Genomic DNA, 19,276 nt, shown 5'->3' on the forward strand with positions numbered 1-19,276 from the left:
AATGTAATGCCCCAAAAGAAGGAAATGATTTGATAAATTATGGTACATTTTTCTATCACAATATTACATAAACCTTAAAAATATTGGCAAAGTATTTTTAATCACATTGGAATTGCTTATTATGAGATAATGGTGGATATGTAAATCCAAATTTCTCAACATATCCTTCATAAAAAAATACAGAACCACCAGAAAAACATAAAACTACACAGAACTATGCACTGCACATAACTAAAATACAGACAATGCCCAAATTTCAAATTACGTATAAGGAGGGAAATAAACACCAAATCTCAGCAATGTATTAACCATATTCCCTCCATAAAGCTGTGCAGTGAGCAAGAGCAATGCTGGAAAAAGTGCACAAATGAGAAAAGGAGCCTGGAGGCCTAAGATTAACCAAAAATCACCGTCAGAAAGAGAAAGTCCACACAAAGTATGAAAATACTGAAAAAGAGGCAGAGTAGATCCGAGAATTTAGGGAAGGGCTTTCTAAGCAGGTCTCCAAAGGGACTCTTTGAAAAGCATTGCTATTAGGGGAGAAGAAGGCAAAAAGGAAGGGAGAGGGACCCTTTGGTATTTGGGTGATTATAGGGAAGTGAACTAAAAGAGGAAAATTTAGGGATGGGCAAAGATCTACCAGGCAAATGGAATCAAATATCAAACAAAGTAGAATTCAAGCCAAAAAGCATTAAACGGGACAAAAGACAACTGCTAATGTAAAAAGCTCTACTCCAAACGAAGATAAAACAGCTATGAATATCTGTATATCAAATAACACAGCAACCACCTTTATAAAGCAAAAATACAGGCAATATAAGAGTATAGATAGAAACATACTGATAATAGCAAAATTTAACATACCACTTTCTTTATAAAACAGACCAAGAGGATAAAAAGTAAGTAAGGATATGGAAGACTGTTATATCAACCAAAGATGGCCTCTGTATTGGCCTGCATATTGTTTACTTCTTCACAGCAGCCCAAGTCAATTAGCCCAAAATAGCCCACTGGTGCCAAACTCAAATTCTTACACATCTAATTGCCTTAAAAATATCCCAAATATGCAATTTTTAGCTATTTGGAGCTCACCTGCTTTGTTTACACCACAAAACTGTGCCCAATATCTGCTAGCCATACTTAAGATAATACCCTGCAGTTAGAAGGCCCAAGCTGCTTTGGCCCCTTGGAGTTCTCTGACCTGAGACTCCCCATTGTGCTGACTGAAATGACATGGCCCTCTTCCCTTCTTTTCCCTTCTTCCCCCAGGGGTGTTCCCTCACTGAGCTTTCCCTTTGGGGTGGTCCCTCATGGTGACCTTGGAAAGTCTCTCTTTGGGGAGATTTACTCATCTCACAGAACTTGTCAGTTTTACTCCGATAAATAGTTTGTGTATTACTGCCATCTAGTGGTCACATCTTTTTCTTGATGAAATCGGAAATCCTTGAACTCACTACAGAGACCTAAACAACATTAACAGTAAGGTTGATCTTATGAATATGTATTGAATTTTACACCCTATAAATTGGGACTATACTTCTCAAGTGCACTTGGAACACACATAAAAACTGATAACAATAAAAGCATCAGTAACTTCCATAAAGTAGGAATATTATAAACTCTCCCTAGTTGCAATGGAATAAAATTAGAAATCCCTTTTTTAAAAAGGCCATTCCACTTAGAAATTTTTAAACTTTCTAATTAAATAATTATTGGATAAAGGAGGAAATGCAAGCAAAAGATTCAACCTGTTGACACAAAGATTCATCATTTTCTCCGGACTGATATTCTTAGAATGCCTTCAAGCATAAAGAGCAGAAATGGCAACCAATGGCATCTAAGTCAAACTTAGCCTGTGCAGGCATCGTTTGCTTGGCCTATACAGTGTTATTTTTTTAATTGTAAAATATTTCAAACATAAAGACAAAAAGAGAAAAAATATAGCAAACACCTATGTAGTGTACTAATCATATCTTAATAGTATGCCACATTTGTTTTTTTTAAAGAGAGTTTTAAAAAAATTAAACATTATAATTAAATCAACTTGTGTTTACTCCTTCCCTCCCTCCCCAGAGATGAACACTTTCATATCATGAATTCAAAGTTTATCATTCCCATGCAGATTTTTATACTTTTACTATACATACACACACACATACACATATACAAATCATATTATATTGTTTTCCAGGTCTTTAAACTTCATTCAAATGATAATATAATGGATGAAACCTTCTACAACTTGATTGTCAACTCAAATTATGTTTTTGATTAACCCTTTCCACTCATATTTCATCCACTTTCACTCTATTAAATTCTTCCACTCAGTGTGTAAACATACTTGTGTTGACTTCTGGTTAAGCATGGAGAAATGTACACATATGGTTATCTGCATTTACTCCTGAAACCCCACTAAAATGACAGGAAATAAATTTTAAAAGACATATAGCAACATATACAATGTAACATTTCCTCTTTTACCTCCATTCAGATATATATTTCAGTGCTGTTAATTAAGTTCACCATGTTGTGTGTACCATCACCACCAATCATTTCCAAAACATTTCCATCATTCCAAATATGAATCCTGTACATTTTAAACCTTAAATCCCCATTACCTATCTCCACCCTGTCCCCTGGTAACCTATATTCTAGATTCTAACTCTATGAGTTTGCTTATTCTAATTATTTCATATCAGTGAACTCATAATATTTGTCCTTTTGGTTTGGCTTATTCTACTCAATGTGATGCTTTCCAGGTTCATCCAAGTTGTCGCAGGTATCAGAACTTCATTCCTTTCTATGGCTGAATGATATTCCATTGTGTGTGTATACCACATTTTGTTTATCCATTCATTGGTTGATGGGCACTTGGGTTGCTTCTATCTTTTGAACTGCACTACACAAACAGTGAATCCTAAGTTAAACCATGGACTGAAGTTCATAGTACAATTATAAAAATGTGCTTTCATCAATTGTAACAAATGTACCACACCAATGCAAGGTGTTAATAATAATAAATACATGGGAATCTTGTTTTTATGTACTTCTCTTATTAAAAAAACAGGCATAGAGCTGTAAAAAGTCAAAGATAAATGGAGAGGCTATAACTGCAGACAATAGCTGTCAACAAAATTTTGGACATTAGAAAGCAAATGGACAAATGATTTATGACTTACTTCAGCAGAATAATCTCAAATCAATTCATCTACAAGAAGGACACTGTGGTGGTTTGGAACTGTATGTATCCCAAAAAATCATATTCTTTAAGATAATCCATTCCTGTGGGTGTAAACCTATTGTAAGTAGAACTTTTTAATGAGGTTACTTCAGTTAAGGTGTGGCCCTATGCAGGTCTTAATCCCTTTACTGGGGTCCTTTATAAAAGGAAGAATACAGAGAGGAAGAGAGAGGGAGGAGGAGAGAGAGAAAGACAGAGAAGGAGTGAGAACAAACGTGCGCATGCCATGGAAGTAAGAAGCTGAAAGCAATGAAACCCAGAAGACAAGGGAAAGACCAGCAGACGTCTCCATGTACCTTGCCATGTGGCAGAGGAGTCAAGGATTACTGGCAACTAGTCTGGGAAGAAAGCATCCTTGATGATACCTTGATATGGACATTTTTCTCAGCCTCAAAATGGTAAGCTAAAAAATTCCCATTGTTAAACTAATCCATTTCATGGTATCTGCATTCAGCAGCCTAGGAAACTAAAACAGACACCAATAGAAAAGCTGATTTGTAATACCAAACCTCAGAAAGGCAAATCAATTTGGATTCATTTTCCAGGGGTATTTGCAGGAAATTTTACTGAAATTCTATATAAGGAGCAGTTAAACCCACAGTTACCCTTTTCAAACAAGATGATCTCAATATACACAGAATTACCCAGGAATGAAATTACACGTAAACTGAGGGACAATCAAACTATATTTTGTAGTACACTATCAACAGTTGCTTGCTATTTCTGAAAATTGCACCACCAATGGCAATATAACTTGTGGTATTTGAGTTGCCAATATAAGACACCTTATCAGTCTACATTTGCATCTAGCAGAGTGGTATTATGTGTTGACACAAGCATCTGACTCTCTCACTATGTCTTTTAGTGTAATTATGGCAAGCACTTACATATTGAAGTTCATATAGTTTTATCATAAATCACTTTAGAGCTGTCACACTGCACAACTCTACAGAGTGGCATTCACACTGTGTTTACATGAATGATGCACCCCGGGCTTGTGCAGTGTGGCTGTGCAGAAAAGAGTTAATGTAGCAGGCCTGAGATTGTGATCCTTAGTCCAATTTGCTAGGTTGACCCTTGGCAGGTGGCTGGGAACATGGTTCTCAGTGTTTCTAGTCAACAGTTATCTAAAACGGTGGCTCGCTGTAAGTAGTTTGTTTATGCTAAACACTTTCAGTTATTCTGGAAGTCTGGAATTTTGGTATGTGCTAGGTAGAGCATGTCCATGAGACCAGCTTCCAATAAAAGCCCCTGGTGTTGAATGTCTAAGGGGTTTCTCTGAGCAGAAACATTGCACACATGTTGAGGCATGTTTGTTGCTAGGGAAGAGTGTATTCTTTGTGATTCCTCATAGGAGGAGGAGACCATAAGGAAGCCTGCACATGGATGCCTAAGGCTCTACCTGTGTCTTCTCTTATGATTCAATTCTATGTTCTTATTATGCCACTGTAATAAATCTTAGTCACCAGTACAAAGTAAATGCTAAGTCCTGTGAGTCCTTACAGTGAATCTACAAATGTGAGGATGGTCTTGGGATGCCTGACACAGTGGCCATAATCTATAGCCCTGGATTACTTCCTTTTAATTTCATCTTTTTATTACCAGTAAGGAATAACATTGATTTTTTTTCCAAATTATGTGTGTGTATATGTTATAGTATATTTGATTTTCATTTCATAATGCTAAAGGACTAGTTACCAAATATTTGTTATAAAAAGACACTCTTAGATCTAATAGGGTTGAAAACCACTGTAATGTTGAAAAAGGAAATAACAAAGAGTTTCAAGCGAGGCATCAAAATTGTAGCCTTCTCCAGAGAAAGGAATATAATGAACAAGTTAAAGAATAATTAATGGAGAAATTGAAACCCTTATTCATTGTTAGTGGGACTGTATAATGGTTCAGCCACTCTGGAAGTCAGTCTGGCAGTTCCTTAGAAAACTAGATAGAGAGTTACCATTCGATCCAGCGATTGCACTTCTAGGTATATAGCTGGAAGATCGGAAAGCAGTGACACAAACAGGTATCTGCACGTCAATGTTCATAGCAGCATTATTCACAATTGCCAAGAGATGGAAACAACCCAAATGTCCTTCAACAGATGAGTGGATAAATAAAATGTGCTATATGCACACGATGGAATACTACACGGCAGTAAGAAGGAACGACCTCGTGAAACACATGACAACATGCATGAACCTTGAAGACATAATGCTAAGCGAAATAAGCCAGGCACAAAAAGAGAAATACTATATGCTACCACTAATGTGAACTTTGAAAAATGTAAAACAAATGGTTTATAATGTAGAATGTAGGGGAACTAGCGATAGAGAACAATTAAGGAAGGGGGAACAATAATCCAATAAGAACAGATAAGCTATCATGTGTAAATTTAATGGTCTGGGAATGCCCAGGAATGACTATGGTCTGTTTGTTAGTTTCTGATGCATATAGCAGGAACAAGTTCATAGAAATGTTGCTATATTAGGTTACTTTCTTGGGGTAGAGTAGGAACATGTTGGAAGTAAAGTAGTTATCTTAGGTTAGTTGTCTTTTTCTTACTCCCTTGTTATGGTCTGTTTGAAATGTTCTTTTATTGTATGTTTTTAAAAAAAATTTTTAATTTTTTTAATTTTTTATACAGTTGATTTAGAAAAAAAGATTTATTTTTTAAAAAAGGAAAAAAATATGCAGAGCCCCCTTGAGGAGCTGGTGGAGAATGCAGGGGTATTGGCCTGCCCCACCTCGATGGTTGCTAATGTGCTCACAGACATAGGGGACTGGTGGTTTGATGGGTTGAGCCCTCTACCATAAGTTTTACCCTTGGGAAGACGGTTGCTGCAAAGGAGAGGCTAGGCCTCCCTTTATTTGTGCCTAAGAGCCTCCTCCTGAATGCCTCTTTGTTGCTCAGATGTGGCCCTCTCTCTCTAGCTAAGCCCACTTGGAAGGTGAAATCACTGCCCTCCCCCCTACGTGGGATCAGACACCCAGGGGAGTGAATCTCCCTGGCAACGTGCAATATGACTCCCAGAGAGGAATCTAGACCCGGCATCGTGGGATGGAGAACATCTTCTTGACCAAAAGGGGGATGTGAAAGGAAATGAAATAAGCTTCAGTGGCAGAGAGATTCCAAAAGGAGCCAAGAGGTCACTCTGGTGGGCACTTTTACACACAATATAGACAACCCTTTTTAGGTTCTAATGAACTGAGGTAGCTGGCGGTAGATACATGAAACTATCACACTACAACCCAGAACCCATGAATCTTGAAGATGAGTGTATAAAAATGTAGCTTATAAGGGTGACAATGGGATTGGGAAAGCCATAAGGACTCCCCTTCATCTAGTTTATGGATGGATGAGTAGAAAAATGGGGGAAGGAAAACAAACAAACAAACAAAGGCACCCAGCGTTCTTTTTTACTTTAATTGCTCTTTTTCACTTTAATTATTATTCTTGTTATTTGTGTGTGTGTGGTAATGAAGATGTCAGGTATTGATTTTGGTGATGAATGCACAACTATGTAATGGTACTGTGAACAATCGAATATAAGATTTGTTTTGTATGACTGCGTGGTATGTGAATATATCTCAATAAAATGAATATTAAAGAAAAAGAATAATCAGAAGGAATTTTAAAAGTTTTCTAAAATTATATATTAGAAAATTCAAAGACAAAGTTTACTTCCTGAGCCAGAGGTTTTCAAACTTCAGTGAGCATAGTGGTCACCCAGATTCTCAGATTCCACTTTTAGAGATTTTGATTCTTGGGTCTGGGGTGGGTCCCAGGATGTTTAACAAACACTCCAGATGATTTGGACACATGTTGCCCACTATTACATGTGGACATACACTACCCCGTGTAAGCTGCACTTCCAATATCTTACTAGAAAACCCATTCTACCCACTGGGGGGCACATCACAAAATATGAAGATTGGGACAATGTAAATAAAGACTTTTTAACCATTAATTTGAAACCCATTGCAGAGGGCATACTACAGTAAATACCAATTCTATTTTTAAAGAAAAAAAAATAAGTGCAGATTTCAATTTAGGAGATAAAGCCATCTGAGTACTACATAGCAACTGACTGTCACCTGCCTCAAGTAGCAGCATCTTGTCATGTTACAGAAAAAAATTTTCAGCATCGCCTAGCTCTGAAAATTTTAGCTCAAAATATAATCATATATGCATCTAGCCAGGGAGCCCTAAACAATATGAAACTAAAACTGACAGAATTAAAGGGAAAAAGATAGAATTCAATATTAACAGTTGAAGAATTCAAGACTATACTCTCAATAATTGATAGGTTAGACAGAAAATCAACAAGGAAGCCTTGACCAATACTATCAACCAACTTGACTTAAAAGACTTGATGGAAATTAAAACAACCATAAGGGAATACTGTGAACAACTATGTGAAATTTAGATGAAATGAAAAAATTCCTAAAAGACACAAATGACTGAAACTGAAGACAAATGGAAAAGTTGAATGTACCTATAATAAGAAGTTGAATTAGTAATTCAAAATCTTCCCACAAAGAATAACCCAGTTTTAGATGGCTCCACTGGTGAGTTTTATCAAACCATGTAAAGAAAAATTAATACCAATACTCCACAAATTCTTCCAAAAGTACAGTATAGACCACTTCCTAATTCATTCTATAAAGATAGCATCACCCTGATTAAAAAGTCAGAGACATAACAAGAAAGAAAATATATAGAACAGCATCTCTCATGAATATAGATGCAAACATCTTCAGCAGCGTATTAGCATACTGAATAATAAAACATATAAAAACGATTATACACCATGACAAAGTAGAATTTATCTGAGGAGTACAAGGTTGGTTTATCATCTGAAATCAATTAATATAACACACCATATTAATAGAATAAGGGACAAAAACACAATGGATGGAGAAAGAGAGAAAATACTGCACATGGGAGATTGGCATGCACCAGGCTCAGAAATGGCACTTATTACTTCCACAGAGATTCCAACAGCTAGAACTCAGCCACAGGGCCACATCTTATTGCAAGGAAATGCTGAAAAATTTACTCACTATGTGTTCAGGAAGAAGAGGCAAACTGCAGTTTCTGCATACTGGGATCCCTCCTCCTTCTCCCTTCTTCTAAAAATGGATCTGAACACAATTTGGACCATCAGGAGGCTGCAAGGATGAGGTAAACTTGGCACTAAGCCTGTAAGAATGGTAAGCTTCTCCCCAAGATGGAGTTGGTGGATGTCATGCACAGTGGTACAAAGGTGTTCCACTGACAAATTTTCCTCCCTGTGACCCTGCCTCTTCCCCACTGCAACATACTTGTGATATGTAGGGACAGAGCTGATCCTACTAGCTGACTTAGGATGGACCACTGGAATTTTACAGGGAGCGTAGCTTACTCCAAAATATCTTGAGATACCTAACCTGCACAAATGAGCATAGATCTCTTCTCACAAGGACAAAAGCTGGTCATTTTGTGAGTTGGAAAGGTGCTTTTATAGCTGATAATTACATATTCATCGGGGAAATCTAATAAAACATCATTCCCCTCTTCATTTACTTAAAACAAAGAAAAAACACAATTATCTCAACAGATGCAGAAAAAGCATATGACAAAATCCCACACCTGTTCATGATGAAAACTATTAACACTTAGTTCTTCAACTTAATGTAAGGCATATATGAAAAACCCACAGCAACACAGGACACCAGAAGGAAAGATAGAAGATAAAGACAGGGACTACATAACTTAGTGAAAACTAGGGTGGTCAATGATGGTGATTAAATGTACAAATATAAGAATATTTGTACATGAGGGAGAACAAATGAATGTCAACATTGCAAGTTGTTGAGAATGGGATGGTATTGGGGAGAAAATATGATCAATGCAAACTAAAGTCTATAGTTACAGTAACATTGTAATACACCTCCCCTAATTGTAACAAAGGCAATATACCAAAGCTAAATGTCTGTAAGAAGGGATTACAAGGGAGATTCTTGGGATTCTTGGTGGTGATGTTGTTGTCTGAACTTTTTAATGTATTTCATTTTCTTTAATTTTTTCTTTTATTTTTGTTCTTGTAATTATTTTCTTTTACTTTTTTTCTTTTGTCTTTTTTTTCCTCTTCCTCTTTTTTTGTGGGAGAAATGGAAATGTCCACATATAGATTGTGATGGTGAATGCATAACTATGTGATTATACAAGGAACCCGATTGTTTACTTAGGATCAAATGTTTAAAAAATAAACAAAGGGGTGCAAGAGCTGGAGAAAATGTGGAGAGATGGATGTACCTAACCACTGCTGGTGGGAAAGTAGAATGGTGAACCCATCTGGAGGGCAGTGTGTTGGTTCCACAGGAAGCTAAGTATGGAGTTGTCACATGGTCCTACAACCCCATTTTGGGTACATGCTTGGAAAAACTGAGAGCAGGGACACAAATGGACATTTGCACACTGTTATGGTTCATGATTTGCAATGGATGGAGGTGGCCTAAGGGTACATTGACTGATGAACAGAGAGTTGATGTATACACACAATGGAATATCGAGTGGCTGCAAGAAGAAATGAAGTTGTGAGGTATGCAACTAGGTAAATGAACCTTGAGGACAGTATGTTGCAAGAAATAAGCCAGAAATGAAAAGACAGACATTATAACACCTCACTAATGCGGACTAACTAAAACGTGGAAACTCTGAGAACTGAGAGCACAGGTTATCAGTGGAAGGCTTATTGTAATGATCCCTAGACTGTAAGCTCTTAGAGCAGTTACCTCTATTCCTGAGTTGTAAGGTTATGTCTAGATTCTGAGTTGCTGAGCTCTTGTGTATAACCTGGTCAGTCCCTGGAACTTTAGGTATCTGTGTGACACTTAAGACTCAGAGCTAGAGTTTGATAGCTATGAATGTCAACATTACCCCATACAGCAAATGTTAAAGAAGCTGAAAAAGAGACCAGACATCAATTAGAGATATGAACAAAATGGCCTTGGTTAGGACTAGGGCAAATCAGACTAAAGGGTAGAGGATGATATTGACTGTATTTTAAAACTTTGACTTCTGTGTAAGACCAAAGGTAGAGATGTTTATTTGGTGGAAAATCTTTATTGTCTGTAGCACGCTATATAATTTAACTTGTATGGTCAGTTTATTCAAACACCGTAATTACATGAATGTCGAATAGGGAGCAAGATCTGATTTGTTTGTATAGGTTATGTAGTCCCAATACATCCCAGAGTAATTTGGGCAGAGGATAAAGAAGTATCTGAAAAGCCCCCTTGAGGAACTGGGGAAAAATGTGGAAATATTAAAATTATATTCTCACAAACATTGGTGACTACCAGTTTAGTAGGCTGAGCCCTCAATCTTGGTGTTTGCCCTCATGAAGCTTGTTACTGCAAAGGAGAAGCCAAGCCTACTTACAATTGTGCCTAAGAGTCAACCCCAGAGAACTTCTCTTGTTGCTCAGATGTGGCCTCTCTCTCTTAAGCCAACTTGGCAGGTGGACTCGCTGCCCTCCCCCCTACATGGGACATGACTCTCAGGGGTGTAAATCTCCATGGCACTGTGAAACATGGCTCCCAGGGATGAGTCTGGACTTGGCATTGTGGGATTGAGAAAGCCTTCTTCACCAAAACGCGTAAAGAGAAATGAAACAAAGTAAAATTTCGGCAGCAAAGAGATTTCAAATGGAGTCAAGAGCTCATTCTGGAGGTTATTCCTATGCATTATTTAGATATCCCTTTTTAGTTTTTAGCATATTAGAATAGCTAAAAGGAAATACCTGAAACTGTTGAACTGCAATCCAGTAGCCTTGATTCTTGAAGACAAGTGTATAACTATATAGTTTATACAGTGTGACCATGAGATTGTGAAAATCTTGTGGCTCACATACCCTTTAACCAGTGTATGGACAGATGAGTAGGAAAAAGGGGGGACAAAAAGTAAATGAATAACAGGGGGGTACAGGGAGGGATGGGATGTTTTCAGTGTTGTTCTTTAGTTGTATTTGGTCAAAAATTCATTTTGGAGATGAACTCACAACTTTATGATGGTACTATGAACAACTATGTACACCATGGATGATCGTATGGTATTTGAATATATCTCAAAAAAACTGAATTAAGAAAAACGTCTCCCCCATGTCAAAATTATCCAACTATCTCGACTATGTTTAAGAAACAAATGTTATATTGCAAAGCTAATAATTATGTTCCCCAAGTATGTTTTAAAAATTGTCTACTGGAGGCGGGGCAAGATGGCGGAGTGGTGAGGAGCAGAATTTCGTCTCTCCCCTAGAGCACCTGGAAATCACCCAAGAACTATATGAAACACTGTTTTTGGGGTCTCCAGTAACCAGTCACACATTAGACACAAGTTTGCAATTGGAGGAAAAGCTGAGATTGCAGCAAACATTGTAAGTTCCCCAGACCAGGGGTCTGGCGCCCCTCCCCACCCAGACCTCACAGACTGTCTTGCTGCCAGCTCCCTGAAAGGGGGGGTGGGGGACAAAAAACAACAATCTGCTGAGGGCAAGAAGGGAGGCTCAACCCAGCCTCAACTGCACAATTAATTAACAAATTAATTAACTAACTTTGGGACCTGGGGTGCTAAAGAAGGGCTGGGCTCCGAGAAGTGGGGGCACGCAAAAGCGGGCAACCATTCCCAGACTCCAAAAAAGCCATTTTTTTACCCCTACATTTTGTCCCTTCTGGCTTCTCACTGATCCCTTATCTTTTTGCATTTCAATAGCCCTCCGCAGGGGTGGAACTGAAGCCATTGGAGAGTAATTATCAGACAATAGCCCAAAGCATATCTTTAAATGCTCTATTCTGACACTGACAAAACTTCCAGGCTGGGGAAGACTTTTAAAAGAGACTCTTTCTCTTTTTTTTTCCTTTTTTCTTTTTCTTGATTACTTTTCTATTTTTTTTTTTAAATCTATAAGTAATATATGTGGTTATTTTCTATTGGAAAGCCCAGGTTGAGGGACTAGGCTGGGCTTGAGGGAGACACAGTACCCACAGTGTCTTTGAATTCTGTATTCATTACTGAAGGCCTCCACCCCCGTCTTTAATTGGCAACTCAGGCTGACCAAGGAATCTACCTGGAGAGACCCCAAAGAGGAGAGGGGAGAAGGGAATAGTGCCCCTGAGAGACAACTGGAGTTCTGAGGATTGGGAGAGTGCAGGGAGGTCCAGCTCAACTGGCAGTCCTCCTTCTGGGAACTCAGACCCCAGGGACTGGAATTCAGATTCCGGCTTCAGTCAGCCAAGCACCCAACAGGATCAGAGTCACCAGGAGAACTAAAGGCTCCATACCTCCTTACACTGGTGGGGAAGCTGTGGGCTGGCCAGTGCCACCTGCTGGACAGGAGAGGAAAAGCACCAATTCTAAAGGCCTCATAGGAGGGTCTCATTCTCAGGAAAACTCCATACCCTCCCAATGAGACCTGGGCCTCACTAGACTGGGAAAATCTGACTAGGGTCAACCATATCTGAGGAGACCCACTCACAAAAAGGTTACACAGAGGCAGAGCAAGAAACAGAAAAAACAAGAGGGGAAAAATTCTGATCAACTAAATAGAACCTAACTTAGAGGTCTAGAATAAGTTGAACTGAATAACAGAGGCCAGAAAACAAAGCCAACCAACAAGAAAACCATTAGGTAAAAGACAGAAAACAAACTCCAAAACAAACTAATCAAGAGAATCAGATGCGTAGACAACTTAAGATAACAAGCCATACCAGGAAACACGAAAACATGGACCAGCCAAAGGAACAAACTAATAGCTCAGCTGAGACACAGGAGTGGAGGCAACTAATGCTAAGTAAATTTGATGAAATGAAGGAAGATATAGCAAAAGAGCTGAAGGATATAAAGAAGACACTGGCTGACCATAAAGAAGAATTTATAAACTTAAAAAAACAAATGGCAGAACCCATGGGAATGAAGGCCACAATGGAGGAGATGAAAAACACAATGGAGGGACACAACAGTAGATTTGAACAGGCAGAAGAAAGGATCAGTGAACTGGAAGACAGGTCATTCGAATTCATATACACAAAAGAACAGATGGTAAAAAAAAATGGAAAAATATGAGCAGGGTCTTAGCGAGCTGAGTGACAAGATGAAACACACAAATACATGTGTTATGGGTATCCCAGAAGGAGAAGAGAGGGGAAAAGGGGCAGAAAGAGTAATAGAAGACATATTCTCTGAAAATTTCCCAACTCTTATAAAAGACAGAAAATTAGAGATTCAAGAAGTACAACGTACCCAAATAGAATAGATCCCAATAGACCTACTCCAAGACACTTACTGGTCAGATTGTCCAATGTCAAAGACAAAGAGAGGATTCTGAAAGCAGCAAGAGAAAAGCAATCCATCACATACAAGGGAAAGTCAATGAGACTATGTACAGATTTCTCTGCAGAAACCATGGAGGCAAGAAGACAGTGACATGATACATTTAAGATACTGAAAGAGAAAAACTGCCAACCAAGAATTCTATATCCAGCAAAACTTTCCTTCAAAAATGAGGGAGAGATTAAAACATTTTCAGACAAACAGACACTGAGAGAGTTTGTGAATAAGACACCGGCACTACAAGAAATACTAAAAGGAGTGCTACAGGCTGATAGGAAAAGACAGGAGAGAGAGAGTTGGAGAAGAGTGCAGAAATGAAGATTATCAGGAAAGGTAAAAAGAGAGGAAAAAATAAGATATGACATATAAATTCCAAAAACCAAAATGGTAGTAGAAAGTACTGCCCTTATAGTAATAACACTAAATGTAAATGGATTAAACTCCCCACTAAAAACACACAGACTGGCAGAATGGATTAAAACACAGGACCCATCTATATGCTGTCTACAAGAAACTCACTTTAGACACAAGGACAAACATAGACTGAAAGTGAAAGGTTGGAAAAAGATATTTCATGCAAACAACAACCAGAAAAAAGCAGGAGTAGCTATATTAATATCAGACAAGTTAGACTTCAAAAGCGAAACAATTAAAAGAGACAAACAAGGACACTATATATTAATAAAAGGGTCAATTCATCAAGAAAACATAACAGTCATAAATATTTATGCACCAAGCCAGAATGCCCCAAAATTCATGAGGCAAACACTGCAATCACTGAAAGGAGAAATAGATACCTCCACAATAATAGTTGGAGACTTCAATACACCACTCTCATCAATGGATAGAACATCTAGACAGACGATCACTAAAGAAACAGAGATGTTGAATTGTATGATAAATGAACTAGACTTGACAGACATTTATAGAACAGTACATCCAACAACAGCAGGATACACTTTTTTCTCAAGTGCTCATGGAACATTCTCTAGGATAGACCATCTGTTGGGTCACAAAGCAAGTCTCAACAAATTTAAAAATTTTGATATTATACAAAACATTTTCTCAGACCATAATGGAATGAAGTTAGAAATAAATAAAAGGCAGAAGGTCATAAAATTCACAAACATATGGAGGCTAAACAACACCCTCTTAGAAAACCAGTGGGTAAAGGAAGAAATTACAAGAGAAATTAGTAAATACCTCGAGGCAAATGACAATGAAAACACAACTTATCAAAACTTATGGGATGCAGCAAAGACGATGATGAGAGGGAAATTTATTGCCCTAAATGCCTACATTAAAAGAGAAGAGAGAGCAAAAATTGAAGAGTTAACTGCTCACCTGGAGGAATTAGAGAAAGAACAGCAAACTAACCCCAAAGCAAGCAGAAGGGAAGAAATAACAAAGATTAGAGCAGAAATAAATGCAATTGAGAACAGGAAAACAACAGAGAGAATCAACAAAACCAGAAGTTGGTTCTTTGAGAAAATCAATAAAATCGATGGACCACTGGCTAGGCTAACAAAAAAAAAAAAGAGAGCAGATGCAAATAAATGCAATCAGAAATGGGAAAGGAAATATAATTACCAACCCTGCAGAAATTAAGGAGATAATGAGAAGATACTATGAGCAACTATATGCTAATAAACTAGACAACTTAGATGAAATGGACAACTTCCTAGAAAAGCATAAACAACCAACATTAACTCAAGAAGAAACAGATGACCTCAACAAACCAATCACAAGTAAAGAGATTGAGTCAGTCATCAAAAAGCTCCCAAAAAGGAAAAGCCCAGGACCAGATGGTTTCACATGTGAATTCTACCAAGCATTCAAGAACGAATTAGTACCAATCCTGCTCAATCTCTTCAAAAAAATTGAAGAAGAGGGAAAGCTACCTAACTCTTTCTATGAAGCCATCATCACCCTAATACCAAAACCAGGCAAAGATACTACAAAAAAAGAAAACTATAGACCAATTTCTTTAATGAATATAGACGCAAAAATCCTCAACAAAATACTCGCAGATCGAATCCAGCAGCACTTTAAAAGAATTATACACCACGACGAGGTGGGATTTATTCCAGGTATGCAAGGCTGGTTCAACACAAGAAAATCAATTAATGTAATACACCACATCAATAAATCAAAGCAGAAGAACCACATCATCATCTCGATTGATGCAGAAAAGGCATTTGACAAAATTCAACATCCTTTCCTGATGAAAACACTTCAAAGGATAGGAATAGAAGGGAACTTTTTCAATATGATAAAGGCAATATATGAAAAACCCACAGCTAACATCACACTCAATGGGGAGAGACTGAAAGCTTTTCCTCTAAGATCAGGAACAAGACAGGGATGCCCACTATCACCATTGTTATTCAGCATTGTGCTGGAAGTTCTAGCTAGAGCAATTAGGCAAGAAAAAGAAATAAAAGGCATCCAAATTGGAGAGGAAGAAGTAAAACTTTCACTATTTGCAGATGACATGATTCTATATGTAGGAAATCCAGAAAAATCTACAGCAAAGCTACTAGAACTAGTCAATAAATACAGCAAAGTGGCAGGCTACAAGATCAACACGCAAAAATCTGTAGTGTTCCTATACACAAGTAATGTGCAACAAGAGGAGGAAATCAAGAAAAAAAATCCCATTTACAATAGCAACCAAAAGAATCAAGTATTTAGGAATAAACTTAACCAAGGACACAAAAGACCTTTACATAGAAAACTATAAGAAACTGCTAAAAGAAATTGAACAAGACCTGAAAAAATGGAAGAACATACCATGTTCATGGATTGGAAGACTAAATATAGTTAAGATGGCAATTTTACTTAAACTGATTTACAGATTCAATGCAATACCAATTCAAATCCCAAGAACTTACTTTACAGAAATAGAAAAACCAATAACTAAATTTATTTGGAAGGGTAAGGTGCCCCGAATAGCCAAAAATGTCTTGAGAAAGAGGAATGAAGTGGGAGGTCTCACACTACCTGACTTTGAAGCATATTACAAAGCTACAGTGCTCAAAACAGCATGGTACTGGCATAAGGACAGATATACTGATCAACGGAATCGAATTGAGTGTTCAGAAGTAGACCCTCACATCTATGGACAACTGATCTTTGATAAGGCAGTGAAGCCGAAGCAACTGGGAAAGAGCAGCCTGTTCAATAAATGGTGTTTGGAGAACTGGATATCCATTTCCAAAAGAATGAAAGAGGATGTCCATCTCACACCTTATACCAAAATTAACTCAAAGTGGATCAAAGACCTAAACATTAGCGCCAAGACCATAAAACTCTTAGTAGAAAATGTAGGGCAATATCTTAAAGATCTTGTGAAAGGAGCTGGTTTCTTAGAGCTCACACCCAAGGCACGAGCAACCAAAGAACAAATAGACACATGGGATCTCCTCAAAATTAAACACTTTTGTACATCAAAGGACTTTGTCAGAAAAGTAAACAGGCAACCTACACAATGGGCGATGATATTTGGAAACCACATATCAGATAAGAGTTTAATATCCCGAATATATAAAGGAATCCTGCATCTCAATAACAGAAAGACAAACAATCCAATTAAAAAATCGGCAAAAGGCATGAGCAGACATTTTTCTGAAGAGGAAATACAAATGGCTCAAAAGCATATGAAAAAATGCTCAACTTCACTGGCTATTAAGGAAATGCAAATCAAAACCACAATGAGGTATCATCTCACACCTACCAGAATGGCCATTATCCAAAAAACAAAAAATGACAAGTGCTGGAGAGGATATGGAGAAAGAGGCACACTTATTCATTGTTGGTGGGAATGTAGAATGGTGGAACCACTCTGGAAGACAGTGTGGAGGTTCCTCAGGAAGCTAAATATAGATTTGCCATATGACCCAGCTATTCCATTGCGGGGTATATACTCAGAGAAACTGAAACTTAAGACACAAACAGACATTTGTAAACCAATGTTTATTGCAGCATTATTCACAATTGCCAAGAGATGGAAACAGCCCAAATGTCCATCAAAGGACGAGTGGATAAACAAACTGGTATATACACATGATGGAATATTATGCAGCTGTAAGACAGAACAAAGACATGGATCATGTAATAATGTGGATGAACCTTGAGGACATTATGTTGAGTGAAGTTAGCCAGAAACAAAAGGACAGATTCTGTATGGTCTAACTAACATGAACAGACATTAATGAACAAACTTTGGGAGTTAAAAGCTGACAACACAGGCGACCAGAAGATAGAAAGAGGGCAGAGATCAGCCATTTGATGCTGAAGGACTACAGAATGTTTAGGATTGATTGCATAGATCCAGAAATAGATAGCATAATACTGTGTGATGGTAGCACGATATTGTAAGTACACTGAACAAAGATGTCTGTGAGTAAAGCTGAAAGAGGTGGGATAGGAGAATGTATGACACCAGAGGTAAAGATAGATGATAAAGACTGGGACTGTACAACATGGCAAAAACTGGAGTGGCCAATGAATGTTACTAAATATACAAATATAAAAATGTTTTTGCATGTGGGAAAGCAAATGAATGTCAACCATGTAGAAATTTGAAAAAGGGATGGTATTCAGGAAAAAACATAATCAAAGCAAACTGGAGTCTACGGTCAACAGTAACATTGTAATATACCTCCATTAAATGTAACAAAGGCAATATGCCAATGCTAAATGTATATGAGAGGGGGATATAGGGGAGAAATATAGGATTCTTGGTAGTGGTGTTATTTGCTGTCCTTAGTAGTATATTGTATTGTATGACATGTTATTTTTCTTTTTATCATTTTTTCTTATTGCTAAAAGACAAAAAACAAAAAACAAAAAAAACAATTTTTCTTGTAGTAATCAGTATGTTCAAATGCTGATTGTGGTGATAAGTGTACAACTTTATGATGATACCATGAACAACTGATTGTACACTGTGGATAAATGTATGGTATGTGAATATAACTCTATAAAATTGTAGGAAAATATATATATAGGAGTAAAAGTGTTGGAGAAAACATGGTGAGAGGGATGATGCCTCACCAATATGGACTAACTACAATGTGTAAACTTAGAATTGAATCTTAGAACATAGCCTAATGTGGACACAGTAATTGTAATAGTCCCTAGATTGTAAGCTCTTACAGCAGTTAACTCTATCCCTGAATTGTAAGGCCTATCTCTAAACTTTGAGATGCTGATCCCCTAGGGTATAACCTGATTGGTCTCTGGAACAATGCATACCTCTGAGACACCTGAAACTCAGAGCTAGAGCTCGGCAGATATGAATGTCAGTATTAGTGCATACAGCCACTGTCAAAAAAAAAAAAAAGCTGAAAAAGAGCCCAGACTTCAATTAGTGATATGAATGTAGCAGGACCAGGGCAAGCCAGGCCAAAGGGTAAAGGTTGAAACTGATTGTGTTTTAAAACTTCAGCTAAAAAGTAAAAGTAAAAAAAAAAAAAAAAGTAAGGAAACTGGGGTGAGGGGAGCAGAAAAAATATAATTAGAAATAGAAAAGAGGTCCAGGAAATGTCAGAAAGGATATTACCAATTTTATATATATATAAGTGTATTAACATTGTTCTATATTCTATATTATGCTTATGAATATTAATATCCAAGACTTCCTGGTCTATATTTCAAAT

At 37.5% G+C, this 19,276-nt stretch overlaps 1 protein-coding gene across 8 annotated transcripts in view; it reads right to left on the reverse strand.

Moving 5' to 3' along the window:
* The window catches only part of OPHN1 (oligophrenin 1), an 838,177-nt gene that overhangs the window by 546,326 nt on the left and 272,575 nt on the right, over positions 1–19,276 (reverse strand). The gene's annotated exons all lie outside the window — the stretch shown is intronic.

This window comes from Choloepus didactylus, chromosome X, assembly GCF_015220235.1.
Source record: "Choloepus didactylus isolate mChoDid1 chromosome X, mChoDid1.pri, whole genome shotgun sequence".
In the NCBI taxonomy this organism is placed as follows: domain Eukaryota; kingdom Metazoa; phylum Chordata; class Mammalia; order Pilosa; family Megalonychidae; genus Choloepus; species Choloepus didactylus.